The following is a 5,307-nucleotide window of genomic DNA, read 5'->3' as shown; positions in this document are numbered from 1 at the left end:
CACAGTGGGTCTGTGACGGGGGTACAGGCATTGGCAATCAAGGTCACATTGTCTCCTATAGCATATTTGATAAACTCACTATGACTAAGAGTTTCAATTCATTTCTCTTTTTAAAAAGAGATGAAAATATACGGTACCACCAGGAGAAATGGTAATTTCACCATGAAGCAGCATTTTCTAAACTGTTTTTGACAGGCTCTGAGATCATTTTATAAGAAGAAGAGGGGAGAGGAGAAGGGCTGTTGAAAACATTGTTAAGAAATGCTTCATTTTGTATTCCTTCTTCACGAAATTAGCAATGGCTCTGAATAAGAAATTCTGTAATAAGTGAGCCTCCTTAATCTTACTTCACCCTCTCCCGGAAACCCACGTGAACTCCTGTACCTGCATTTAATTTACTCCTATCCTCACTGAAGGATGCTCTGTGGCATACACTGCATGACATAATACTCTGAGGCGGTTTAGAATGCAAGGTGGCCCAAGTATAAAGGAAGAGGGATGTGTGCATGAAAGTGGCCACCGAACCAAATGGGACTGTGGAATAAAAATCTAAAATTTCAGAAACTAAAACACTATTCCCACCTTTCAAGAAGATCCAGAGCTATATAAATATTGGGAATTTGTACACTTGTGTTTGCTTTTCCAAAGAGTGAGCATACTGAAAAGAACCATTTTCTCATCCAAAATTTCAAAGTGATTTTTAAAGGCAATACCAATTTTCCTTTAGTTATAATAATGGATATTCAGAGATAGTAGTGAAGGTATATTTGGGGAAAGGATGATATCTTTGACAACCTGAAGATTTTAGACCCTCACTACTTAAGATCTTATTTGTAGGCTGTGCTTCTTGCCAACAGCTTGTTTAGGTATGAATGATTTGACTTCTCTGAGTTTGGTGTGTGTGTGTGTGTGTGTGTGTGTGTGTGTGTGTGTGTGTGTGTGTGTTTGAAAAAGAGTTTCTCTGTGTAGCCCTGGCTGGTCTGGAACTCTCTCTGTGGACCAACCTGGCCTCCAACTCAGAGATACACCTGCCTCTGCCTTCCAAGTTCTGGGATTAAGGTGTGCACCACCCACTACCACTGCCTGATGGCTTCTCTGGTTTATTTGTGTTTATTTATGTTGGAGTTTCTGAGGGCTCCACAGTATATAATATATTATTCCCTCCCAATGCTATGAAAAGTTTTTAAATATCTAAATATAAATATTGAGGCCATAGTATAAACTAACTGACTATTAGAAAGTCCAGTTGGGGGCTGGAGAGATGGCTCCTTGGTAAAATACCTGCGGTAGAATCTGGAGAAGCTAAGGTCAGTCAGATTGCCAGCACCGACAGGAATCCAGGCACTGTGGCACACATCTGTAACCTCAGTGCTGAGAAGGCTGAAATAGCACAGTCTTTGAGGCTTGCTGACCTGTCAGTCTAGCCAGATAGTGAGCTGTGCGCTCAGTGAGAGACTTTGTCCCAAGAAAGAAAAATATGGTAAAGGGCTTGATGAGATGACAGAATTGGTAAGAATGTCTGCTGTACAGCAGCAGGACTAAGTTAGAGGCTCATCACCAACTTAAAAACCCAGGTATTATCATGTTCACCTATAACCATAGCCCTATAGAGGCAGACAAGATTGCTGGGGCTTCCTGGACAGCCAGCCTAGCTGAAAATCCTTGAGCTCCAGATTTAGTGAAAAATCATGCCTCAAGGCAATTAGTTGAGCAGGACTCCTGATGTCCTTTACTGGCTTCTGTGTATGAACATGTGTGCTCATATCTGCACCCATAAGATGGAGAATGAACGCAGAAGACAGTCAACTTTACTTTCTGACTTCCACACACATGTTCATGTATATACCTGCATGTACAAGTGTAGAGAGCTTCGTGCAGCCGCACCATTAAGGTGACACTGGCTTCTGCCCTCCGCCCTCCCAAAGGCGAGTGCTGGAAGTAGTAAACAAATCCTTATTTGGCTGTGGCTGGAATCCAGTGTTGCTTGCGTTTGCATGGACTAATGGACAGAGCCCATGTGGTTGCTCAGGGTTGGCATCCCATGCCTACTTAAGGGCTGGGAGAGGCTCGCCCAGGGAGAGACATCGCTTGTAACAAGGTCCTGAATAAACTGCTTAAAGAAGAGCTCCGGTGTTGTGTCATCCTTGCTGGTCGAGGCGGGCGCGACATACAAGTACATGTACACACACACACACACACACACACACACACACACACACACACAGAGAGAGAGAGAGAGAGAGAGAGAGAGAGAGAGAGAGAGAGAGAGAGAAAGAGAGAGAGAGAGAGAGAGAGAGAGAGAGAGAGAGAGAGAGAGAGACCAACAGACAGACAGACAGAGACCTAGACAGAAACACACACAGAGAGACAGAGCTCAGCTTTAGAACATGGCTAGAAGCTTGTTGTTTTAGAATATTTCTTTAGCTATGCAAAGATGTGTTGCATTTGTTTAATTATATAAAGATATAAAGATAAGTTGCTGTTTTACCTTGCTTGCCTAAGCACCTGATTGGTCTAATAAAAAGCTGAATGGCCAGTAGTAAGAGAAGAGGTATTGGTGTGACTTCTATGCAGAGAGAGTAAGAAGGAGGAGGAATTTAGGCTCTGAGGAAGAAAGAAAAATAGATATCAGGGAGACACCAGGGGCCAGAAAGACAGACATGGAAGAAACAGGAAAGTAGGATATACAGAATGAAAGAAAGCTAATAAGCTCCAAGAAAAATATAAATGAATAGAAACAGGTTAAATTAATTTAAAAGTGCTAGTGCTATAGGGTAAGACCCTGTCCCTTAAAAGAATAAACAAACAACCCTACAGAATGGAACATTTAACTACAATGATGAATTAACTCTTTATCCATGAAAATTCATGAATTATCCTTCAATATATATTATAATAACAATATATAACAAAATAATAAAGAAGTCCATATATTATACATGGCATTTTAGGAAAAGAACATGCAATAATGTAAAGAAATACTATGAAAGAACTCAATGACAATGAGATATGAGGAGACTTAAGGATTTTTATGTGATATGATAAAATGAGACCATATTATGCACATTAGTATATTCTCAGTAATACTGCAGTGGAGGGTATATGATAGTACATCGTCAAAATAAATAGTATTGTACACTAAAAAAGTAAGGCACAAACTATGGAACTTAATGATAATGTGCTGCTATTGGTCAGTTGTAAGAGATGTGCCACGTTAATGTAATAATAGAAATACTGGGAAAGAGGTTATAAGTGGGCCTCGGGTCAGTATGTGGAACATTCTGCACTACTGTTCCATTTTCTATAAATGTAAAGCTATGTCTACTAAGCACAAAAATGAAAACAAATAATATTTTTTAAAAAACAAACCTTGACTATATCTCCATATGACTTTTGTGCTGGCTCAAATGTTTGAAGGGTTGTAAATGCCACAGGCAGACTTTCCAATAATAAACTTGCTATGTCTTTCCATTTCATAAAAAAAAAAAAAAAATTACTTTCTTCTTTCTGGATTCAAACAACCATCAATATTTTCATGATTGGCACAACTGCACATTTTCTTTTCTACAAGGGCAGTACCACCAGAGGGATGCCCAAGTTCTGCTTTTCATTATCTTTGACCCTCTTGGAGAGAAAGACAATCCCTAGCTAAGCTTGAGAAAGGACTGTGAGAGTCAATCCAGTAAGCAGCTGCGCAGAGCACGAGAGAATAAAGTAGACAGACTGTTATTCGCCATGGAAAACAGGTTCATCCTCTTCATCGTAGAGGGAAGAAACTGTGCTTTGAGCAGCAAAACTCACAGGGTGTTCACAAATGGTGAACGACTACTGCAGTCTGTTTTTCAGAGATCAAATCATCATGTTTTCTCCTTTGGAACAGCTATGTATAGCCCTGATTCATAACAAGGCAGGGCAATCTCTCAGGGACTATGAGATTGACACACAAGTATTCCAATCAATCCTCTTATGAAAAAAATCATTAAAAGCCCATTGGGTTAGTTCTCCATTGCTGTCTACCAATCTAGCGCATATTTACCAACAGCTTCAGATTGCCGGTTTTATAACATTTGGTCTAGGTCAGCATCTTGTAGGTTCAGATTGCTTCTCTGTAATCTGTTTTAAGAGGTTAAAATAAAGTTATCTGCAGAGCTGCGTCCTTTCTCCCGGTTCTAGAAGACAATTTATTTTCATGATTATTCATGTTGTTGGCAAAATACAGTAGTATTTTCCTGTGTGCCCTGTGCAAGCAAGCTGATGAAGAATTCCAGATTCTGGCAAACTCTTGGCGGTACTCCAGTGCATTTACCAACAGGATATTTTTTTGCCATGGTGGATTTTGATGAAGGTTCTGATGTATTTCAAATGCTAAACATGAATTCAGCTCCAACTTTCATCAACTTTCCTCCAAAAGGAAAACCCAAAAGGGCTGATACATATGAGTTGCACCTGAGAGGGCTTTCAGCTGAGCAGATTGCCAGGTGGATCGCTGACAGAACGGATGTCAATATTAGAGTAATTAGACCTCCAAATTATGCTGGACCCCTAATGCTGGGATTGCTTCTGGCTGTTACTGGTGAACTTGTGTATCTGCAAAGAAGCAGTATGGAATTCCTCTTTAATAAAACTGGATGGGCTTTTGCAGCTTTGTGTTTTGTGCTTGCTATGACATCTGGTCAAATGTGGAACCATAAAAGAAGACCACCATACGCTCATAAGAACCCCCATACACGACATGTGAACTATATCCATGGAAGCATCCAGGCCCAGTTTGTAGCTGAAACTCACAATGTTCTTCTGTTCAATGGTGGAGTTATCTTAGGCATGGTGCTTTTATATGAAGCTGCTACCTCTGACATGGACATTGGGAAGCGAAGGATGATGTGTGTGGCTGGAATTGGATTTGTGTTATTCTTCAGTTGGATGTTCTCTATCTTTCGAACAAAATACCATGGCTATCCATACAGCATTCTGATGAGTTAAAGAGGATTACAGAGACACATAAACTGTGTGGTAATAATGGAAACTGAAAAATAAGAAATATGTGGTGTTTGAAGAAGAATGCAACTCATGTATTTTATATTACCTCTTTTTTGTCAAGTGATTGAAATAGTAAATCATTTAACCAAAGATGTGTAGCGCCTTAACAAGCAATTATAAAATCATGAAATATTTCGAATTATTCTTCTCTTAACTACCCCCCACCATGAACTTATGAAACATTTGATTTTTGTAGAATTAAGTACTTTATAAAAATTTAAAACTACTACTTCATTTAACTTGAAACTACTTTAGTTAATGTTTGGTCAT

The 5,307-nt window shown here is 39.5% G+C and overlaps 1 pseudogene; it reads left to right on the top strand.

Annotated features, from left to right (window-relative positions):
• Positions 1-4,199: 4,199 nt before the first annotated feature.
• LOC118581846 lies at positions 4,200-5,022 on the top strand (annotated as a pseudogene).
• The last annotated feature ends 285 nt before the right edge of the window (positions 5,023-5,307 follow it).

Source organism: Onychomys torridus, chromosome 4 (genome assembly GCF_903995425.1).
Source record: "Onychomys torridus chromosome 4, mOncTor1.1, whole genome shotgun sequence".
Classification (NCBI taxonomy): Eukaryota; Metazoa; Chordata; class Mammalia; order Rodentia; family Cricetidae; genus Onychomys; species Onychomys torridus.
The sequence above is the reverse complement of the archived record's forward strand: the minus strand, read 5'-3'. Positions and strand labels throughout refer to the sequence as shown.